The sequence below is a fragment of the Pleurodeles waltl genome, chromosome 8 (assembly GCF_031143425.1).
Source record: "Pleurodeles waltl isolate 20211129_DDA chromosome 8, aPleWal1.hap1.20221129, whole genome shotgun sequence".
Taxonomy (NCBI): domain Eukaryota; kingdom Metazoa; phylum Chordata; class Amphibia; order Caudata; family Salamandridae; genus Pleurodeles; species Pleurodeles waltl.
In genome coordinates this window covers 704393751-704419134 of record NC_090447.1, presented here as the reverse complement: position 1 = coordinate 704419134, position 25384 = coordinate 704393751, and positions in this window count along the sequence as shown.

The following is a 25384-nucleotide window of genomic DNA, read 5'->3' as shown; positions in this document are numbered from 1 at the left end:
TCGATGTTGCATGGCGTGGGGGCTCAGGGTCTGGGGGAGCGGACTGCGGGGGTGCACGTGCGGGGGTGGCTGGGTGGTGGGTCGGAGAGCGAAACTTGACCCCGCTGTGTGTTTCCTTGTGGAGTTAAGCAATACCACACGATACAATGCACAAGGAACCTATTTACAACATACTAACATGGAATGTGAAAGGCATGGCGGGAACAACCAAACGCAATCGAATATATTTACATTTAAAACACCACCAGATACACATAGCTATTCTACAGGAGACACATGTCACACCAGAAGATATTACGCAGATTGAGAAAGATGGGCGGGGCAAATATATGGCTCTGGAACATCGACATTTGCAAGAGGAGTGCTGATTTGGATAGCGCCAAGGGTCCCCTACATAGTAAAACGCATCACAACGGATAAAGAGGGCAGGTACATACAATTAGTAGGTTCACTAGACGGTGAAACGTTAGTGATAAACGGGGTGTATGTCCCAAACATTAAACAGGGTGAATTCCTGCAAAAAACGATCTCTCACTTATCACACGAATTAACAATACCAAGTATTTGGGGCGGGGACATGAATTGTGTTCCACAAATTGATATGAATAGATCATACCCCCCACTGGTTGCTGCCCCAGTAGCGAAAAACTCGCAGATGCTACGAACTTGGATAACAGACTGCGGCCTGGTGGATGTGTGGCAACATCTTCACCCCCAAAAAAGGGAATATTCCTATCACTCCCCTGTACATTTACTACATACCCGCATAGACCTCATCCTCGCCTCGCAGGACTTAATACACAGATTCACGGCGCCAAAGTACACCGCTAGGGTAATCTCGGATCACTGCCCTCTTATCGTCCACATTAGGTGGGGTAGGACATGCGCTTGTATTCCAACCTGGCGTCTCCAACCCCGATTACTACAAGACCCCCAGTTCAGAAAAGAAATAGCCACACATATTTCCTCGTATTTCACACTGAATACCGGGACTTCGAGCTCCAGGGCGAATGAATGGGATTCACATAAAGCAGTTTTGAGGGGCACATGCATATCTATGACGCTGGGAGCACGGCATACGTTGTCGCAAGAGCTCCACAAATTAGAACGGGACATTCGTATTGCAGAATGTAAACAAATAGAGGGCATTGTCCCAGCCGCGGAGCTCAACACACTACGCACACAATGGAGCGAAGCGGATAGGCGCCTAAGTCACTATGACTACCGCCACTACGTGGCTCACACACATGCGGAAGGGGATAGATCAGGTAAATTACTGGCATGGCTATTGAGAAATGAACATCGGAAACCCCCTATCGGTGCCATTCGCCGGGATACAGGGATAATGGTGAATACTCAAGTGGAAATAAACAGCGCCTTTAGAGAGTATTATAGTGCATTATACAAGCCCCTCCCTCAGCAGAACAATTAAAAGAGTTCTTCTGTGGCATCAAATTAAACCAACTAACTGCCACTCAGTTAGTGGACATGGAGAAACCAATTGATATAGCAGAGAGACAAAAAGCAACTCATGGCAAAGCACCAGACAGTGACGGCATCCCCATAGAGTATTATAGCACCTTCCCAAAACAAACGTTAATACCTTACCTAGCAATGCTAAAGGAGGCTCTTGAACACGGTAAACTACCAGACACCTTACGCGAGGCGTTGATAGCGGTACTGCCTAAAACATGCCGGGACCCACTTGATGTTCGCTCATACAGGCCGCTATCGTTGTTAAACACAGACTGCAAACTGCTCGGTAAAATTCTAGCAAATCGTCTGCTCCCATGGATGCCGGCCCTGGTCCACCATGACCAATCCGGTTTCATACCGGGCCGCAATACTTTCATAAACATACGGAACCTACTACGCCTTATGGCAAACTCCCCTGTGGGCGAACACAACCGGGTAGCTGTATCACTAGATATCGAAAAAGCATTTGACACGCTGGGATGGCCCTTTCTGATTGAAGCTCTCAGCCGCATGGGCTTTGGCAGGACATACGTTAACTGGGTGAGGGTACTATATTCTAACCCAACAGCGACAGTTAAAACAGGAGACATGATATCCGAAAGGTTCAGCATTGGGAGAGGCACCAGAGAGGGCTGCCCACTGTCCCCACTGCTATTCGCCTAGCTATAGAGCCCTTAGCTGCCCGGCTTCGCACACTAGCCTCAGCTTGGGGCATCCCAGACGGACACACACACCGTATAGTGTCATTATATGCGGATGACGCACTAATATTCCTACGAAACCACACCGAATCCCTACCCGAGTTATTGAAATTACTGCACCAATTTGGCTCGGTATCCGGGTTAAAAGTGAACTGGTCCAAATCATGTTTATTCCCTATGCAACCGGTTCCGGAAGTATATCAATTAACCTCTAATCTGGGTGGCTTGAAATGGTGTTACACCACCTTTAAATATTTAGGGATAAATGTGAATCATGACTCCCAGGACCTCAAAGACGGCAACCTGGGAAAAGTGATCCGATCCGCCAGGGGCACTCTGCCTTTCTGGTGCTCGCTTCCGCTTTCGCCCATGGGTAGAGTGGCCATAGCAAAGATGTTAATACTACCACGTCTACTGTACTTCTTCATGGCTCTCCCATTGGCATTGCCCTCCTCCTTTTTCAGATCACTGAATAGCATATTAATAGACTTAATTTGGGGCAATGGCCGGCGGCGTGTGACATTATCCAAAATATATCAACCACTTACATTAGGAGGGCTGGGGGCACCAAGATTTGAATTATATCACGCATCCGCCCAATTGCAATGGATATTTAAATGGATCGGAAACCCTACGAGTTTAGAAGAACAAATGATACACTCAGACCTAGGACATACTAACATCTTGCAACACCTGATGAACCGAGATGGAACTAAACACTCACGAAATATCTTACTGAATAATGCACACTGGGCATAGGGACGCTAAGCTCTCACAGGGGACAAAAAACCGCAGTATTCCCCCAGGATCCCATTATTGGCTATCCCAAAAATTACTAAGATTGCAACCACGGTAGGCTTGAGTACATGGCCCGAGAAGGGCATACTTACCGTAGGTGATATTTACAGTAACGGGCATCTTTTGACATATGAGACACTGGCGGATACATACACCCTGGGTCAGGGTAGTTTTCTCGCCTATGATGCAATACGTCACCTGGTACATTCTGTCTGGAATCGCGGAAATGGGGAACCAAATACGGCCCCTATATTACATGATCTGCTTGATAACATAGCTACCCCAATGAATGTATTGAGGACATACAAAATTCTGACCACACATATCGAACACGGACAGGAGCAAGCAAAAAACAGATGGGATCAGGTTCTGCGAGAACCACTTTCACAGAACGCATGGAACAAGGCCATGAAAATGATCCATGAAGTTTCACGTAACCCTCGTTTCCGCTATACCCAGTTCAACTATGTACACCAAACATATCTATCTCCCCACCGGCTAGAGCGCATATTCCCCCAGACACCACAGAAGTGCCCCAGATGCGGCAATACAGGGGCCACCTTCTTCCATATGACATGGGACTGTCCTCAAATTCTGTGTGCATGGAACGACATATTAACCATGCTAACCGAATGGATTGACATTCCGCTGTCCCTCAAACCCGAATTATGTTTACTTGGAATAGTGATTAGATCCAAAAGGCAGAAACAGACTCACAGATGCATAGCACTAGCACTAGTGATGGATAGACGCTTAATAGCCATGCATTGGAAGGCGCCAAGCGGGCCAAGTATCAATCAGTGGCAATCTGAGCTGCTGCGCTGGGCCAAGGCGGAAGCACAGACATTACAATCACTCCAGGATAAAGGGATCCAGATCAAAGGAGTGGACACATGGAATTCCTTTGTGATAATCATGGAAAGCAAGGATGATAACCGACCCCCCTAAATAAATAAACAACCAAATGTCAATGACGGGCAATACCTAACAGCTGACAGCTTAGTCTTGAAATATGAACACTATAGGTTAATTCGGAAGACATAATCAAATGGCGTATCAACAAGAAATAATTGAATCTGTGGAGTCTGGGGAAAGGTATACTACAACTACAATGAGAAACGGGCGCTTGCTGGTAATAGATCAGACCCTGGGTGAGCACGCACCTGGAGCCGTAGATTGCCCTGGATGGCCCTCCTGCTGTGCCCCTCCCCGTCTGGGCGATCGTTCCTCCCTGCCCCACCCCGGGATGTGGGCGACTACTGGGCTTCTGACCTGCCCCAACACTTGATTATAATAAGAACACATGCTGCGTAGCTCCAGCTACCTTAAGGGGCCCTGTGTGTGTGTGGGGGTCTGGGGGTGCCCTTCTCCCCCGCCCTCCCCCCCCATCCGCTGGGCGCACCAGCTCCAAATACGACCTCACTCTTTCTGTTCCAATTCTCTCTCCCGTTCTCTTTTTTTTTTTTTTTCTTTCTTCTTCTTTTTCTCTTTTACCTCGCTTTGCACTCAGTGTGAACATAATGTTTCCAAGAATCCTTTTCAAATAGCATAATCGTATTCACACCACTAAGTATGCATGTACAATGGAAGATTTAGCATAAGAACACGTAAATAATAGTACAAATATGTATTGCAACTGTCGTTTGATCTTTGTATCTCACTTTTGAAATAACAATAAAAATATATTTAAAAAAAAAAAAGGTTTTCCAGTCCATCCTCCTAATTCCTAATTGGTCAGTCAACCACCAGTTATTACACTAACCAATAATATTATTTTTACATATCTATGAATTCTAATATTTCACCGTTCTCAGTTCATTGATTGGTTCACTGTACGACGTCATTGTATGGCTCATCAGGTATCGAAAATGTTGCATCTTCTTTTCTAGTCAGTGTTTCTTTTGTTCAAGTCCTGGGAAAGTACATCGAGTTTGTCTTACACCAAAGTTGTTACATATCCTAGTCGCTCATCTCCTGTTCGTCGGTACATTGCAGCAAATTCTAGCTCAGCAGATTTTATTAACATATGCAGTTCAGGGACAGTTCAACGCACCAGCTTTTCTGCAGTGCGCTAGAAATTCAGCTTCTGCATGAGGCCTGGCAACTGTGCCACAACTTTGGCTAAGTTAACTCTACATTATAATGCAAAACATAGGTTATTTATCTTCATATGACAAACGACTACATTATTTTTGTTAATTTTCAATATTTTATGCATTTTTTATCATTTTAGTACAAGTTCGTATAAGCTGACTGTCACTCTCCGTAGGCACATTTTAAAACGTACACATTAATTTTTCTACAATTAGTTTCTCTATTAACTTTTTGTTATTCAAAACACGTAAACATTCATTAGTAATTTCTAATGAGCATATCTGCTTCAACAGTCCCTCCTCTGATGACTAAATATGACATCACACCATTCTTTATCACATTTCACAATTCGGTTTATGCTGTTTTTTTCTCCTTCTCAAATCTTCTCTATTGATTCTTTCTCTGTTTCGTTCTTCCTGCCTTTGATTATTTTTAGACCTTTTCAATGTAATCTTTTGACACAATTTACATTAACCCCATAATCCTAATATGCACGCAATCACAATTAATATTCCCTTTATGATTCTTAACAATACTCCATTCCTAATTTGACTAAGCTAATTTCCCACTGAAGCAAATCCCTTTCCAACCTTTTCCCAAACACCTAGTTCTTTGAATTCCTTTAAATCCTTACTTGAGTTAGTCAGGTTAGTGAGTACATCTCTTATCTCCTTATCATTACTTGGAATATATGAGCAACAATGCCTAGAATTAATCATCTTACAAACTCCGCCGTCTTTCGCTAAAAGAATGTCTAAAGCAAGCCTATTTTGAAGCGTCATAGCTCTATCCGCGGCTAATTCAGTATCTATCAGGAGTATTGCTCCTGTAAAGTTTGTCATCATGTTATCCACAATAGTAGACAACTTTTGTATCTTCATCGAATTCAGGATGACTCCCACTGAAGGAATCACTGCACCAAATATGTCTCCCACAACTGCAGAAGAGATTTTCCACCTCTGTCACTTGTGATGTAATTCAGTTAATTTCGGAAACTTCTTTAAGTCATCTATGAGATAAAACTTTGGGAAAACTATCCCCAAATAACATGTCCCATACAATCCTCTTGGAAGACGGTAATAAGCATTGAGTACACAAATATAATTAATTCCAGGAATCGCAGGGTCCTGACCATTCAGCATAAAAGTCCTCTTACTCTGAAACAGAAACAGATGCCTGCATTCTCTCGTTCCCACAAATAAAGTGTCAGTGCGTGATTTTGGCCTATATATACATAGCTTCCCTACATGTAATGCATCTAATGCTAATTTCCCTTGCGTTTTAATTGCGGTGTAAGCATAATTATTCTTGCAAGTTCTTTTCTCTAAACCTTTTTCTACTTTTTCTTTTAATGCCTTTCTTCAATCATCAGTATTGGAAAATAGGTTATTGGTAAGGGCAGGTAAGTACCTACACTAAGCAATAGGCCACTAACCTCCACTTAGGTCCAGTTAGGTCTCAGTAAATTAAACCCAGCTCAGCCCTTGGTAGCTTGGCAACGAGCGACAAGGCTTAACTTAGGAGACAGAGTGTAAAGCATTCAAATATCACAAAATAGTAATTAAATAAAACACAGGAAACAGTTTAAAATCCAAAATCAATTTATAAAAATATATTATATTTGTATCTTTCAAATGACACAAAAATGAATAAAATCAGATAAGGGGAACCTGGGATATGACTTTTTAAAGAATTATTGTTTTCTAGTGAATAGAAACAAAAAGCACCAATCTGGTCATCTGGTCGCACCTTGACCGGAGCAAAGTCAAAGTTTAAGGCCGACCACGATGGAGTCCGGCTCGGCTACAGGCCACGGGAGGCCACGGTCAAAAGTTTACCTTAGGACTTAGTCGTTTTTCTGAAGATTTTCTTCAGCGGGACGAACCTGCCAGTCCAATCTGACCTCCTGGAACTTTTCTTCGGATACGTGTCGCGGCAGCCCTCGGTGGAGATTTTTACCTTCTTAGTCGTTTTTTCGAGGTGAAAATTCTTTGACCGGGGCAAACCTGGGTCTTGATCAAACGTCCTTGGAGCCCTTCTCGGATACGCTGGCGGGAAGGTCCTGGTCAACTTCCTACGTTCGGACTTACTCTCTTTTTTGGAGATTTTCTCCACCGGGACGAACCTGCAAGTCAGGTCGGGTCGTGGCTGAGGCAAGCTGGCTAGAGTTGCCACTGCGGCTCGGTCCCTCTATGGAGCTTTTTTTCTAAAAGTTCTCCAAAGTTCTCCAAAGTTCTGGATCGTCTTCCAGATGTTCCTTTAAGGTTCTTTTGTGGTCCACAGCTCACCCCAAGGTTCCAGAAGCTCTGAGATGCTCCTTGGGGGTGCGGACTACAACTCCCGGAATGCACCTGGAGCAAACTCCTTTTTGGCCACTGGACAGTGGTCAGCTGGTTGGTTTCTTCAGGAGTTGGTGCAGGGGACTCTGGTTAGCAATTTTTCACCTGTAGAAAATAGGGAGTCCCTCCTTGAAACAGTTGAAGCCAGGCAAAATCCTTCTTGTGGTGAAGCCCAAGTGTGCAGCTGGTGCAGTCCTTCAGAGTGCAGGGCCCAGGTGCAGGCCAGGGGTCCAGCAGGGCAGTCCTTCTTCTTCTGTAGTTCTTCCTGGTAGGGATCTGATAGGGAACTGAGGTGTGGGTGCAGGTCTGCCAGTTGTATTCTTGCTCCTGGGTGAAAAACAAGGGGGTCCTGGTTCTCCAATCAGGTGCAGGGTCCTCCCCCCTGTGATGACCACTTCCTGGGAAGTGTGGCAAAATTTAATCCCAGGAGGCAACATTCCTCAAAAATCCATCATGGTTGAAAGTGATTTTTGGAGGTTACATCTGGCTGAGCCCACCCACTGGTGTGGCTAAAAATCCTAAACATACCCCTCTCCTAATCTAATAAAGGGGCACCTAATTGTCTGGGTTTGCAGGATGTGAGGGTGTTGCTGGGTTGCTCCAAATGTCCTTCTCTGTCTTTGAAGACCAGTTTGGCAGCTCTCCCCCTTCCTGCTTCACCATCTGCTGAGGGGAGATCTCCTCCCACAGGCACATCTCTTTGTGTGAAGCCAGGCCACTTCACACCTCATCAAGGCAGCCTGGCCAGGCTGCCAGAGGCTGGCCAATCAGAGCACAGCAGCAAAAACACTGCAGGGCTGAAGTTGGCAACTTTTCAGGTAAAGTTTAAAACTCTCTACCTGAACAAGTTATATTAAATCCAACAATTGGAAGTTGTGGGATTTATTATAACAATTAATTTGATACCAAACTTCTGGTATCTGTTACTTAAGGGGACTTTACAAATTAAAATAAAGTCTCCCCATTCTAGCCTATGGAGGCCATTCACTACAATGAGGGAAAACAAATGTGGCTGTTTTACCTCACCAGGGCTTATAAAACTATTTTTATAAGGTCCCTGCTTATAGTTACATGGCACCCAGCCCTAGGGGCACATAGGGCACACCTTAGGGGTGACTTATATGTCAAAATAAGGTAGTTTACGACTTTGGAACTACTTTTGATTCCAAAGTTGAATTTGCATATAACTTTAATTTAAAAGCAGCCAGCAAGGCAGGCCTGCCTTTAAAATGACATTGGGCACCTCAGCAGTGCACCTGTAGGTGCATTACCTATGCTGGGGTCCCTAAACCTACATGCCCTACCATATACTAGGGACTTATAGGTAGGTTGACTTAGCCAAATATAATTAGCCTAATTTGCATACTGAGTTTACACAGAGCACTGGCCCTGGGACTGGTTAGCAGTACCTAGGGCACCATCAGAGTCAGGAAAACACCAGCAAAAAGTGGAAAATGGGGGCAAAAAGTTAAGGGGCCTCTGCAATCAGCCCTGTTCTCTTACAATCAGTGTGCCCTATGAAACTCTTTTCTAAAGGTGTAAGAAAGCACGTTCGATTGCATAGGCTGTTCCAAATGTTCGTGTAGGCTCAAAGAATCCTCTAACTAGTACTATATCATGATCCTTAGCTACTCTACTCAGATACCTAATAATAGGAACAAACGAAAACACCACATCGGAATTAGAATAAAAAATAATGTATATACTCTTGATTATAGAACCTTGTTAGTAGCAGACTACAGCTTACTCTGTAGGTTAAAGGTAGGCTGTGGTAGGTAATTCCTTCCTCTACTGACGAAGGAATTTGCATACACACAAGACAATCCCCTGCATGCATCGTCTCAACATACTCACTAAACAAGCGATAGAAGACGTTAGAAGAAAGCTCTCCTTGAGCATTAGAATAGTCATGCAAATATTTCTCATCTAACTTAAACTTCTCCAAAACCGTTAGTGTAGTAGTTTCAGGAGCAGCAGTATGAGTGGCTCCATTCACATCAAGAACAGACATTCCCACAATCACCACTATAAACAAGATTCCACACATGATTGCCAATCCTAGCCAGTCTAGCATTTCTACCTTGACTATTTAGCTCAACCATGATCTGTAAAGAATCAGAAAGCAGAAGTAACTCTTTTATAAGGTGCAGTAAAAAACAAAAATAAGGAAAAGAGTTCTTATCTCACAGTTCAGTTTCACATCCAGGAACCATTTTCCTTTGTCAAAATAGATTAGCAGCTTGTCACTTCCGGTTTTATATCAAATCAGGTTATCAATGTCTCTTCCAGTTTATTTTCAGCAGTCTATTTTAGGCTTTTCAGATAAGCTCAACAAATCAGCTTCTTGTTTCCCTTCAGGTTACATCAAAGTACTGACTCGGAACCTCCCTATCAAAACAAAAGGACATAAACTTGTGTTGCCATTCATTTGTAGTTGCATGCGCCCATTCAGGACCTGAGTAACGTTGACCTGCTATTCTCCTTCTTTTCAATCTTCGATCACCACTTAGTTCACCTTCACTCAATTCTTCTTTTCTTGTGGTATCTACTTCTTCCTCTATTGTTTCATTTATGACAAATTATTTTCTCTTCCCTATTTGCATTTCAGGCCAATTATCTCCTTTTCTCAATCCTTCTGTTAGTATTCTTCTCAGGATCGGACTCTTCTCCTTCTCTTTCTCTAAGGTGTTTTCTCTTGAAGGACCCTGCAATGGGCTCAGGAGGAGTCAGATCACCTTGACTTTGGTCCATCTCAACTCTTTCCCCCTCTTGGTCTGGCACTTGCTCTGTCTGCCCTTCAGCACTGTCTGCTTCTAGGAGAACCTCTGCTGAGCTTGGCTTTCCTGATGTATCCGTTGAGATAGATTCTTCTGCACCCTCCTGTAGTTCTTCACCTTCGTCTTTCACAGGGGTAATAGAACCATCTTCCACCAGTTCTGGTTCAACTCCAGGCTCTCTTGGCTCCTTTTCTGGTGCAGGTGCTGCAACCTGTTTCGCTGTTGCTGGTGCTCTCACAACACTTCTTCATGATCCTGTGGACATGCCACTCTCTTGGTATGGTTTTCGTGTATCCAGATTGGAAGTCCTGCACACTTTACAGCTGTTGCAGGTGTTAGCACCACCTGATATGGACCCCTCCAACGTGGTTCCAAACAGGTCTTGCGAACATGCTTTCTGACAATGACCCAATCACTGGCTCTTAGGTTGTGCCCTGGATCGTGGATGGGTGGCAGGGTGGTGGCCTGCACCTGCTGAGAGAAAGAGCAAACCACATCAGCCAGACCATTGCAGTTGTCCAACACCATATCATCTGTAATGTTTACAAGTGCATTTGCTGGAACTGCTGGTAATCTCATTGCTCTGCCCATAAGTATCTCATGGGGCGACAGCCCTGTCTTCCTGTCAGGTGTATTTCTTATCGACATCAGCACCAAAGGCAATGCATCCGGCCATTTCAGATTCGTAGCTGCACACATCTTTGCAATTCTTGATTTCAAGGTGCCATTCATCTGCTCCACCAGTCCTGATGCTTCAGGGCAGTGACTACAATGCAATTTTTGCTCAATGTTTAGTGCTGCACATAAGAGTTTAATCACCTCGTTATTGAAGTGAGTTCCCCTATCTGATTCTAAAGAGATTGGAAACCCGAAACGCGGTATCAACTCCTTAAGTAACAACTTTGCTACTGTGAGACTGTCATTCCTTCTTGTGGGGTATGCTTCAATCCAGTGACTAAAAATGCACACAATCACCAACACATACTTCACACCTCAACACGCAGGCATCTCAATGAAATCCAATTGCATTCTGCTGAATGGACCTCCTACTCTTCCAATGTGGCTGAATTCACCACTGTCCCTTTTCCCACATTTAGCTGCTGGCAAATTATACAGCGATGACATACTGACTCTGGTTCCTGCCTAGACTTGGGATTGAACCAGTCAATCTTGAACAACCTAACCATGGCATCCCTCCCAATGTGTGCCTGACCATGGTAATACCTGGCCATTTGTGGCAATTAAACTATTGGGCAGGACCATCTGACCCTCCTCGGAAACCCAAATCTCATCAGGTCTTTGAACTCATTTCAGTTTAGACCAAAGTCCTTTCTCCTCTTTGTCAACACTATATTGCAGTGTTTTCAACTCTTTCAAAGTATCGATCACTTTCAATGCAAAACTTGTACATGTGTTATTTTCTTCTGACATCAGTTCCCACTTGTCTTTGAATGATATACAGTTCAATGCGCAAAACCTTGCGACGTGATTCGCATATCCATTTCCTAGTGAGATATAGTCTTGTGACTTTAAATGTGCACTGCATTTCACCACGGCAATTTCTTCAAGTAACTGTATTGCATACAGCAATTCTTTTATTCTGTCACCATTTCTTACTGGTGAGCCAGTAGAGGTCAGGAAACCCCTTTGTGCACACAATTGACCAAAATCATGAACAATTCCAAATCCATATTGGCTGTTAGTATAGATTGTGACTCTTAGTCTTGCAGAAACATTGCATGCTCTAGTAAGAACTACCAATTTTGCTACGTGTGCAGAATATATACCTCGAAGCCAGGAAGCTTCTAATGTACCTGTGATTGTGCATACAGTATATCCTGCTCTCAATGTTCCTGTACTATCTCTTAGACATGAGCCATCAACAAAGAAAATTTGGTTATTTTCTTCCAATTGTGTATCTCTGATATCAGGTCTTGGTTTTGTACACAATTCAGTTACCTCAAGACCATCATGCTTGATGTCTTCCTCTTTTTCAATCTCAACAGTGTCACTCGGAAGTAATGTTGCTGGGTTCAGCACTGTACATCTTTTCAGTGTTACATTTGGAGCACCTAGAATGCTTGTCTCATACCTTGTCAATCTGGCACCAGTCAAATATTGTGTTTTCGTCCTTGTCAGTAAGATCTCAACAGAGTGAGGAACCATTACCATTAGAGGGTATCCCATCACTACTCCCTCACATTGTGAAAGGCTTTGACCAACTGCGGTAACAGCACGCAGACAACCTGGTAAAGCTGTTGTGACTGGGTCCAAGGTAGCTGAAAAATTGGCTACTGGGCGGTAAGCACCTCCATGGACCTGTTTCAAGACAGACAAAGAACAAGCATTATGTTCATGACAAAACAATGTGAAAGGCTTCGTGTAATCAGGCATTCCCAACGCTGGAGCTTTGCACAAACTCTCTCTCAACTCCGTAAATGCTTTCATCTGGTCCTGATCTAGTGTAATAGGATCTGTACTTCCTTATGTGTCAGCTGCTGCAATGGTTTAGTAATCTCAGCAAAATTCAGAATCCACTGATGACAATAACCTACCATTCCCAAAAACATCCTGACATCTCTCTGTGAAGTCGGTGGACTTCTCTGCAACATCATTGTAATCCTCTCTCTGGAAATTCTCCTGGACCCTTTCTCAATTTGGTGTCCCAAGTATTTCACTGACTTCTGACAGTACTGCAAATTAAAAGATGACACCTTATGTCCAAATTTCCCCAAATGATTCAACAGGGCAATCGAGTCATACTTACACTCATCCCTTGTCTTGGACACGATCAGCAAATCGTCAATGTACTACACCAGAGTCGATTGGTACGGTAGTTCCAATGACTCCAAATTCTTTTTCAAAATCTGATTGAACAGAGACGGTGACTTCGGGTACCCTTGAGGAAGCCTTCATCAGCTGTAGACTCTGTCTAGGAATTTGAAACTAAAAAGAAACTGACTATCCTCCTGGAGAGGGTCAGAAAAGAAAGCTTGTGACAAATCAAACACTGTGAACCACTCAGCATTGCATGGAATCTGAAACAATATTACTGCTGGGTTCAGCGCTACAGACCAACACTTGACCACCATGTCATTCACTTTTCGCAAATCATGCACAATGCGCACTTTCCCACACAGCTTCTTTAAGCCCATTATCGGTGTATTACATGGACTGCTCAACACTTCCTTCAAACCGCCTTGTTTCAGAAAATCTCCAATTGTCTGTGCCACTTTAATCAGAACATCCAGTACCAGGTTATAATGTGGAAGCTGCAGAAACACTACATTTGGCTTCAAGGTGATCTTAACCGGTTCCACTTCTTTACCTGTCAGGTCCCACACATTTTCCTGTACTGTCCCTTGCAAATCTACATGTAATTCTTTTACAGTAAACATCGGGAAAAACTCAATTAACAGGTACTCTTCATTAACAGTTTCAGCCTCAGTTTCCGGAGTTTGCACTTCCTCATCATCACTATTCATCTGAACCTCTATTCCAGCAGTCGAACAACTAATTGAACATCTGGTTTTGCACAAGAAGTCTCTTCCCAGTAGAGAAACTGGACTTGAGTCACAGACTACAAACTTATGCAATCCCTGGAAGTTGCCAATCTCAACCTGTACTGGATCTGTTATCTGATTTATCAGCTGTCTGTTTGCTACCCCCACAACCTGGACTGTTCTGCCTGATAGAGGTAAGTTCGGAACTTCTGCACTTCTCACGTAGCTCCTGTGTCTACTAGAAATGAGACCCTATGACCCATCACCTTTCCTTTTACAAAGGGTCCTCTCTGATCTATCTCTAAAAACGCTGCCAGCATGCATGGCTCTTCATCCGAACTCTCACACATCCATTCTTCGTTTATTTCATTCTCACTATGTAATGGGAAGTGGTGCACTGTTTCACTACTTCTTTCTTGTCTCTAACCTGTGACCTGCTGAGAAAGCATCACCTGTTGCTGTTACATCAGGGCTTGAGGTATCTGCATTTGCAGTCTAGGTTCCATAGGAACCTGCTGCTGCATTGGTTGCAACTATGTCACGCGGCACTTGCACCTGCTGCATGGGTTGAACATTCTCCACTTGATTCTGAAAATTCAGATTAAGCCCTCTCATTCTAGGGACTTTCACAGTTTGAAATGTATTGGCATCACCACTGTGCTGAACAACACCATCCTGCACCTTCAGCAGACACTCCCGCTTCTAGTGTCCCACGTTTTCTCACAGATGACACGTAACATCTTTTTCATCCCTTGCACATCATTCTGAACCACTACTGTACTCAAATCCGGACCACAATTCACATTTACTCCATGACCCCTACCTCTCATCTGAGGTTGGAACATAACAGTTCCCTGCTGCTGTGGTATCTGTTCCACTAAAGCTCCCTGCACTCCTGTTTGAGCTGCCTTAATTTGCATCACCATCGCCTTCTCCTTCAACTTTTTCTGCTTCAACTCAATCTCATCACTACAGTATTTTGCATACTGCAACACCTCATCAATTGGCTTCACTTGCCAGCAAATCAAATGACTCTTAATCATCTGTCCTATTTCAGGTCTCAATCCTACAAACCTGAACACAAAGTGCAACATGTCCTTTGACTCAATCGCTTCCTTACCACTGTACTCCTTGAATGCTTTCCGCAATCTCTCATAGTAGGTATGTATCGACTCCTTTACTTCCTACACTGTCCTGTCAATCCTCTGCCAATCAATATTTTTAGGCAAAATTCTCGTCTTCCGAAACTCGATCACCTTATAATAATGTTTCATCACTTCAGGTGATAGTGCACCAGTAACTCTATCTCTCTCTGGTTCACTCGTTGGCCAATCCACTGCTCTCTTGCACTTAACCCACAAATCAGCTGGAACCACTATCTCCAATAGTGTATTCAGGTATCCCCACAGACATTTCGAAAGCTTCACAAATCTATCTGTCTGCTGGTACCACTCAACCAATTTCTATCTCAATTTGGATAATCATTTGTGAATGACAGAATATCACTCCTGTGCCAAGGTACATGAACAAATTGCCCTCCTGGAATTTCACTCATTGGTAAAAATTTTACTGGATCCTTTTCTTTCTGAGCACTCTCAGATCCTTCTTGTGAATCTCGTTTCCATTTATCCTTCTTCTTTGCCCATCTGCCTTCCAACTTCTCTAATCCTCCTGAAATCTGAGCACTCTGCAATAATTCTCTGAGGTGCGCTTTCATCCCTGCTGACCACATGTGTTCAAAATCTTTTGCCTCAAAATCTAACCTGTAACTTTGTTTCAAGTGCTTTGTTTTCTCAATTTCTATGTCATGTTTAGCTGCCAGATCTGCCAATTTCTGATGTATCTTACCCACTTCTCTCGTAATTCTCGGACACAAGTATCTCAGCTCTTCTTCTGTATAGGATTCTAACCTATTCACTCCCATTGTTCCTTCAAATAGCTCCGTTATCTCTGTAGCCAATCTTACACGATTAATCTGTTCTTCACCATTGGATGTGTTCAAAACCTTTTGCCTCGAAATCTAACCTGTAGCTTTGTTTTAAGTGCTTTGTTTTCTAAATTTCTATGTCATATTTATCTGCCACATCTGCCAATATCTGATGTATCTTACCCACTTCTCTCGTAATTTTCGGACACAAGTATCTCAGCTCTTCTTCTGTATAGGATTCTCACCTATTCACTCCCATCGTTCCTTCAACTAGCTCCGTTATCTCTGTAGCCAATCTTACACAATTAATCTGTTCTTCACCCTTGGATGTGTTTCGAGGAGTATTCAAACTATCCAGCCACTCATTCAATTGCTGTGCTGTCAATCCTTGTAATGAGATGTTACTTGCATTTGGCAATGGCACCTGTTGTACCACTGCACCTGGAGTTTGTAAGGTCAAAAGCTTTAAGCTTTTACTTGCACTCGGTCCATTTACCACATCTGGAAGCGCAACAAGTGGACTAAGATCCATTAATGGTCTAGATCCATCAAAGGTCTGACCCATAGATGATATTACCTGCACATGATCTCTCACCCCCCTCCTCACAAGGCTTTGTGACATTGCACCCTGTACTCCTGCAATCGACTTATCCTGCGCAAACAATGGTACAGCTTGACCAACAGTAATTGGCAACAATATTGCATCTGGTGCCACTCTGACACCCACATTTGGTGGAAGTGCTACTTCCATGCTCTGATTCATCACTGGTGTCACATCTGACTGTGTCCCTGTCATTGGTGTGAACTTCGGCAATCCCTGTGGCTGTGCCTGAGACAACAACATTGGAGTCGTCTCAGTCTGAACTAACATTGGCCTCAGAAACATTTGCTACGTCGCCACCACTAAGTTCGAAGTTGTCTCAAGAATTGGTATCTCTGGATACATTCTCTGTATCGGTGGAGGGTGCATCTGCACTTGGACTACGAATGTAGTCACTGCATAAGAAGTACTCTGCACTACCCCTTGTACCTGTCCATTTCTTATCTGTACTGGTCCCGCTGTCCCTACACTTGGGCTGGGGCAGTTGGAGCAGAACTAGTACTTGGACCCCTCTCCTGCACCTCATATGGTGGAGGTCGGAATCTCAACACCTGAGTAATAAGGTCCTCAATATCTGAATCTTCTTCGTCCACATAAGTTGTTTTCTTTTTCTTACCCCTGATTAACTCTTCTCACCCTTGCTATTATTCTCTTTCTCTTTTGACTCATCTTCTTCTGTAATTGCAGGAAATAACCTAACCCCCCTGCAAAGTTGTCATTCTCCACTTTTCCTGTTCCCAATCCCATCTTGCCTCTGCTAGAGACTTCTCTACCTCCCTTATTCTCCTCTGGAATTTCATTTCTTGCTGTTGTCTTGCTATGCTCCCAAACCGCTAAAGCCTCAAACTGTGCTGGTCTCAGAAGTGGCTTTGTCTCATATAATGTAATTCGCAACTGATCCAAAATTCTCAAATTGAACGTTCCATGCTCTAGAAAAGCTAAAGCTCCCTGTTTCTCTGTCAATTTAAACCAATGCTTTAACCAAAGACATGGCCTGACACCTCGTTCCTCCATCACAATATAAGCTGGAGAATTTTCCGGTGGGGTCAGCACCCCCACTTTCGCCTTAATGTAGCTATCGCCTTTCATAGCACTCCTAAACACTTTGAAAAACTTCACCTTTCTCTTTTGTATTTATTCGATTAAAAAAGGAAATGACTTTTACTCCCAAGATTCCTTTCACCCGCTTTCTCAAACAATTGCCTCTTATGGACGGCTGCCAATCCGCTCGCAACTCTTCTCACTTACCAAACTATCCCAGCGCAGCTTACTCTGACATCACACTCACACACTGCGGCTGACAAAGTCTTGCGGCTTGTCCTCCTAATCTTTAACTCACACAAAACTAATGCAAAATTATTGCGAGCACTAACCAAAAGACCTATAACCAAAACAAATCAGCTGGTTTACTACAGGAAGGTACACAGTCGCTTCAGAGACCTTGCTGATTTTCACTGATCAATGGGTCTGTCCTGGTCCAAATAGGACTCACCAAATCTCAGTAGAAGATTTCCTTTACTTACTTAACTTACACACCGACTTGTTGACCATGCCCGATCAACCTACTAAACCAGACAGATTACAACATATAACCAAGTGTCTCCTATCGCTGAGAACATACCCATCTTTACTAGCATGATCCAGGATCTGGGAATGTCATTTCTGGGCTTAAGGGGACATCATCTTCGCTACAATTGCCATTTCAGAAAAACGAAATTTAAACCTCATAAAAATGAATAACTAACCCTACTTTAAACTACCACCAATCACCACATAACTAGTTCTCCAAGGAAACTAACCATCAACCTGCTACCAAAAACTGCTAGCGCGCCTGGTCCTTAGTAAGTAAACTTACAAGGGCACGCGTATAGGCCGATGAACCTTTTGGATCGCATGGAGTATCCTAGCTACGTAGTAATCGATGAACATCAATTATCAATTTATTCAATCAATAACCACTAAGAGAATCATTAAGCATGAGACAATATATCAACATTTCGTGAATAACCACAACTCCATTATACGTTTTATAAATTTTATTTCCCTACTAGTTACAATACTTTTTTCTTTCCTTTTCTTTACAGCTTTATTTCGGTAAAACAATACCATAAAAGCATACTGACAAAATTCTTACATTTCTAGATGGAACAAAGACACTTTTTAAAAGAAGAAGGACAAAGAAACACTAAAAACTGATCGAGACCAAAGCTCCTTCAGGGCCATACAATACAAATAGGCGAGTTATGGGTATAAATGTTATTAAAAATCAACAATTAATCACTAAAACACTATAAAATATACAGTACACATCATCATGCAGATCGCCATATAAATATTATAAAATTTTATAAAATACCCCTAAAGTATAAGCCTTAATACAAAAAACAGTTAAAATTGCTATCTTGCTAGTAGTATCATTAACTATGGACTAGCTCAAAAAGTAACCATTATGAAAGTAGGATATATGCTTTTAAATGATTATTTGCCTCCAGTAGGTTCAAGTTGCCTCTACAATCTTAGCAATATAGATACCATCATCACGTGAGGGGTTATTTAACTAATTTTTAAAAAGTGATTAACAATCCCTAGGGCCCAACGATTCCTTTCTTTCTTACGTGCCTATATTGCTTAGAGGTCATATACGATCGAGTAATGCAAAAAGGCACATTGTTCTAGCAGCAGCAAATATTCACTTATCTACTAGAAACAAGTTATCTGATATTGATCTTAAAAACAGTAGGTAAAAATCGATTACAGTATTTCATTTGTAAAACCCATAAAATGTACCTCCCGTGCCATCAGGCACTTGTTTGCCTAACTAGGAGGAGACCTTTTGGGATAAAAATAAATAAATATCAGAATCCAGGAACAAGTTTCATAGGTGACAATGACCATTCTAGGTAACTTAATCAACCTCCCAGTAGCTACGGTCCTCCCGGGCATAGACAGTGTCCCCTGAGCTAGATATTTCCTTGGCCGATTATAGGTCCCAAGGCCATTGAATTGCAGAGGGTGACTCCCAGTTATCGATTTCAGGACCATAGGTTGACTTTGGGAGTTTTGCCTGAATTAGAGCACCTACAACCTCAGGCCCGCCTTGTCTCTGATGAATGAAATTGCTATTAAGAACCGGCTTAGACCAAAAACAACATATGGTATCGAGCTGGATCTCAAAAATCTGGCAGCTTCATTGTAGTTCCTGATTCCAACGTTCCTGCAGATAGGTCGGATCCATTTCTTCCTTAGTTTATCGTAGGCAATGCAATTTAAAAGGACATGATCCGTTGTTTCTGGTGTCTCCATATTACATAGCTCGCAGGTCGCCTCATGATTACTCCCATTCAGGAGACCCCATTTGAAGGTAAAAGCCTTGACCTGGAGAATCCCATATCGATACTTCATAAATAAAGCTTTTGCTCGTCTAGGTTGAATAGTATCAATCCATTCCTCAGCGCTCGGTAGTGGTTTAAAATCCAGAAAACTTAAGGTTAGTCTACCTGAATCCTTGCTATGAAAAGGGCTATTAAAGATGAAGTCCCAAAATACTTGCTTTAGTCGGATCTTTGATTGGGTTGTGAGTATATGCGGTTCATCCCAGTAGATTTTCAGCCCTAAATTATAAAAGCTTTGCCTGATATAATAAAGCCACAGGAGGGAAATAGTCTTGTCCAAACCCATGATCTCAATTAAGGCTTGCCTGTATTGGATCAGTTCAGGGGTTGTCCAAAGTCTACACCAGTAGAGCAGGGGCCTCAGGGCTGCCAATTTGCCTATTTGTTTCATATTAGTGTCATGGGCTAAGGGAATCAGCGGAGTCGATGGAGGGAGGTCCAATACCCCCCTCATGAAATTATTTTCCTGAGTGGCCAATGGAGTTAGTTTTGTGAATCCCCAGAGTTCTGTGCCATACAGAGCAGCGGCCTGTGCTTTGCACCTATAGATCTCGAATACTGGTGACACAGTACTCGACCTTGAACATTTATAATTTTTACTAATTGCCATAGAGCTATGAGTTAAGGAGATAGCAGCTTTGTTGATGTGCGGCGCCCATGACAATTTGGCATCAAGCAGTATCCCTAGGTAGTTGAAATTTTTAACTCGTTCCAGTGCCTGCCCTCTAATCCAAATGTTTCTCTTGAGTGCTTTGTCAGGGTTAACAGTTAAGTATTTAGTCTTGTTTGCATTTATTTCTAACCCCTTCAAGCTGCAATACTCACTGAATTTATCTAGTAGAGTTTGCAGGCCCATTGGGGTTTGAGACAGTAGGATGGTGTCATCTGCAAAAAGGAGGGCGGGGACTGGATCATCATTCAATCTTGGTGAGTCGTGGTTACTTTGTTTCAGATAATAAACCAGATCATTGATGTATAAAGAGAAAAGAGTTGGGGCGAGCACACAGCCCTGTCTCACCCCCCTCTTGATAGGTATTGGGTCTGTCAACTCTCCTTTTGGCCCCCACCGGACCTTTGCAAATGTATTTTCATGTAGCCTCTCCAGCTGGCCCAGGAGGTTCCCCGGCATGCCCTGTTTTCCTAATGCTGCCCATAAGGAGTCTCTCGGCACCAGATCAAAGGCTGCGCGCAGGTCCACAAACGCGATATACAGGTGGCCTTTCTTTAGTCTAGTGTATTTCCATATTATTGTCAATAGCCTAAAGGCCTGGTCAACTGTACTGGTCTGTTGTCTAAAGCCTGCTTGGTATATAGACATTATGTTGTTCTCTTCTATCCAGATATTGATTCTATTCAGGATCTGTCTAGCATACATTTTTTGTGTGATGTCTATGAGGCTAATTGGTCTATAGTTCCCTGGGTCTTCCCTGGATCCTTTTTTGTGGATTGGGATTATTTCTGCCCCTGTCCATGTCTTGGGCATTGGGCCTTCCCTTGCTATAGCATTACTTAGAAGGTTTAGATAAGGTGCCCAGATTTCTATGCTATGTTTGAATAGATCCCCCGGGATCTTATCCAAACCGGGGGCTTTTCCTGGCTTGATTGCTTCAATGGCAATCACCGTCTCCTCCAGACTAAACTGTAACTCGGGTAAAATACCCCAAGCAACTGGGGTTTTGTGTCTTGAGGGATAGAGATCGAAGGTGAGAGGGTCAGAGTAAAGATATGTAAAATAGTTAACCCATGTTTTGGGGTCTATGTGATGGTCTGTAGTAAATATCCCCTCTTTGCTACCATGGGCAACTATTTTCCAGAAGGTTCTTGCATCATTGCTTTTCGCTGCTACCAGCAGGTCTTGCCATTTTTAGTCCTCCCAGTTGCGTTGGGCAATAGCCAGCGTTTTCTTATAACTGACCCTTGCCTGCTGTATGGCTAATTGATTTTTTTGCTTTAGTGCCTCTACCAGTACTCTTTTCCTCTCTCTACATTTGATAGTATACCATGGACTGTTAGGGGTGGTTTGGGCCTTCTCCTTTATGTGCTTATTCTGTAACTGTTTAGTCAGGACAGGTCTTAACATAGTGCTCAATGACTGGTGGATGGCCGTAATAGGAATGTCACTAGGTTTATTTTCTGCATAAGGCTCCAAGAGATCAGAAAATATGTTGTAAATGTTTATCATAGTGACCTGATTGCCTAGTATTACTGGCCATTTTACAACCCTTCTGTTGTTACTGAGGGTGGGTTGTAACTCCACCTTATCATGTTCTATATATTTCGAGTCCAAATCTAAGAAGTGGGCCTTGAATTCAATTATTAGCGGGAAGTGATCGCTATCCCTTCTTTTATCAATTTTAAAGGTCGCTAGTCTTTCCCATGTGCTTATACTATGCAGAATGTAATCTATTTTTGAAGTTGAGTTGCCTCTCTGGAAAGTAACCAGATTAAGGCCGACTTCACCCACTCTGCCATTGCATGCCCTCAGTCCATGGTTTAATGTAAGGCTCATGATTTGCAGTGCGGCCACTGTGCCTGGGACAGTTTTTTCTATTGTTAGGTAAGGAATTGTTCTCATTCGGTCTTCCTCTTCTGCTAAATGTTCGAATCCAATTATAGGTTCATAGTTACAATTAAGGTCACCCCCTATCATAATAGTCTCACCTATTGGAATTTTTTTGAGCAGCTCGTCTAGTAGAGTTATTTCAGGAGACTCCCCGTTTGACTTTCTAGGTCTTATATATACATTAAACAAGTGGGTTATTATCTTATTTTTTTTTCCCATTGTCAACCATAGAATGTCCTCCGACTCAGTGGCTTGCATGCGTATCTCAACATTTAATGAGATCTTCGCCCATACAACCAACCCCCCAGACGGTCTCCCTCTGGCAGCTGAAGTTGCACTGATAAAGTAGGTTTTATATCCTACTTTATACGGTGGATCTTTAAGCCACGTCTCCTGGAAGAGATAGACATGGTGTCGATCAATATAGTCCTGCCATTCGGGGTCTATAAGCTTATTTTTTAAGCCAGCTACATTCCATGAAATCATGGTGATAGGACCCCTTCCGTTTAGGCTTGTGGCATTGAGAGTATGGCTCGGGTAAGTTGTTAAATTTTTCCTACAATACAAAGGCTCCACTGCGCTCCCTGCCCCTATAGCATGGAGATCAATCCCTTCATGGGGCTCCCCTACTATTGGGTCCCCATTGGGTTCCACTTGTGCCTGATCTATCTGGATTAGTCAATCTACTCTCTCAAGGTTTGAATCATAGTTTCTCTTTTGCAGCCCCTCATTGTGATTAAGTTTATGCCTTTGTGCTCGAAGTTTGGTAGTTAATGGATCCAAGCTAAACCTCATAGCATTGGAATTAGGGGCGGGGGTTCTCTGTTCCATGTCAATCAAACCTCTGATTAATCTTCCATCCTTGAATGTTAATGCAATAACGTCAGGTTTCCCCCTTTCTCCAGGGATTCTTTCTGCCCCCCTAATATCTGATCGAATTATGGATAAACAGTGTCTTTTAGCCCTGATCCAATGTATAAGCTTATTTTTTAAGGAGTCCTCATCTTCTCTGCTATTTAAGGGTAATTTTGGAACATTTAACAGATGGACAACATTGATCCTAGTAGGAGACCTATCCTCCTCAGAGTATGGGTTCCATATGGTGTTTTTGTTATGATCATTAGATGCTTGGGGATAGGAGTTCAAAGTAAGTTCCAAAATTCCTTTTTGGGGTCCTTTTACCAAGCGGGGATCTCTTTGTGGTTTCCCTGTTCCTTGGCATAAGTTACTATCATTTCTTCTCTGGGAATTGCGTGAACCAATATGTTCCACATTGACCCCTATTGTGCATCCCTGTGGTTGTTGTACAATCTTGGCTGTAGCTGGGGTAAGGTTAGGGTTAGTAATCGAATTTTGAGGATATGTGGGTCTACCTTGTAGATGGAGTGATATGGGGGGGGACTCCCTTTCGCATTGGCCTCTATTGGTGCCCCTACCCCCCACCTTTTCCACAATATCTGTTAAGGTTCTGACTTCAAGTTTCAAATCCCTAACTTCCTGGATTAATCCGGTGATTAGATCATAAAGATCTGCTATAGATCTTGTTTTATTTTTTAGAGGGTTCCCTGGTTCTGAATTGAAAGGAGTGATCCTTTCACTATCTAGCTGTACAGTTGGGATAAATGGGTGTAATTCATCCACGGGTTCCCCCTCTTGTGCATTCTGTATGTTACCACTATCAAGTTCTGCCAAGACTGTATATTTATTGGAGCACCTAACTTCGCATTCCTGGATATGGATCTTCTTCCTACCATTATCAATGGTGCATAGGTGCATGGGTCTAGTTGCAGCAACCCTAGGGCTAACAGTCCTGACATCAGATGGTGCCTCCCCCTCTTGCTGGGAAACGATCTCTATCGCTTTATCTTCCACTGGTTTGATTTTCTTTGCGTAATAGGAGGTAATCTTTTTGTCGGGACCCTCCCGAATAGTGGTCCTACTGCATAGTAGTGACTCTACCTCCTCAATAAGATCATCTATTTCAGCTATCGAGCAGTTCTCACCCGCATTCCTAAGTTTTTTTACAGAATTCATCTTTCCCCATGGGGGTTCTGATGCCTTGCGTTTTCCCATGGATTAAGCTGCCACTATAGATCTAAGCAGACCTCTTGCCAATAAAAAAAAAAAGAAAAACAAGGCAGAGGCCCAGCCTGGCCCCACTCCAATATTTATCGGGTAATGGAAAGAGCGTTGCAACAATAGGTGGAGAATACGATCCAAAGGCCCTCTATAAAAGGACCTATTTAGGAGTAAGTATCAACACAGTACCTTCAGGCAGCCATACGTGTAGATTGGCATGTCCATGCAACTTTGGATAAATGTCAAGGGGGTGGCCCTGCCCTGCCTCTTCCTGGCAATGACGGGCAAGGACGGGCCCGCCCTTGGCCCGGGCTTTGCCTGGGCGCGTCCCGCGCGGCGGGAGCGCGATATGAAATTTAAAGGGCTCCTGCCCTTGCCACGCCTCCCGGGTCCTCCTTGCGCTTCCCGCAACTGCGGGAGCGCGATATGAAATTTAAAGGGCTCCTGCCCCTGCCACGCCTCCCGGGTCCTCCTTGCGCTTCCCGCGACGGCGGGAGCACGATATGAAATTTAAAGGGCTCCTGCCCTTGCCACGCCTCCCGGGTCCTCCTTGCGCTTCCCGCGATATGAAATTTAAAGGGCTCCTGCCCTTGCCACGCCTCCCGGGTCCTCCTTGCGATTCCTTTTCTATTTCAGGAGCCAGGAGAGATGTTTTTCAAAGGAACTGCACCCAGCAGCAACCATCCCGGGTCTGCAGAAAATGCCGTGGAGCCCGAGCGACCTGTGTGAGCGTGTCCGAGAGGACCAATAGCACGCCCTGCGCAGGATTAGAAAACCGCTAGGTTGTGTGCATCACGCACGGAGGACGGTACTGCTTCTGGGCAGTTACAATACTAAGTCATGAGGTTAATTCAAACTTTATTCATTCAGCTCAGAATTAGTTCGTTAATGACCACCAGTAACATAATCTAATCAGAACTTGAGAAAACATATGCTCTAATGTTTCAGCATAAGCAATCAAAGATGAATATTTGAACATTAATAGCAGAGTTCAGCAATCAGTTTGTCAATCATTTGTCTCTGTCAACGTCACCCAAAGAATATCTTACCTAACCCAAATTAGCATTAGCATGTGGGACTTCATGTGAAAATAATTTAGAACACAAATTTAGAAAACATCTAGCTAAAGGAAAA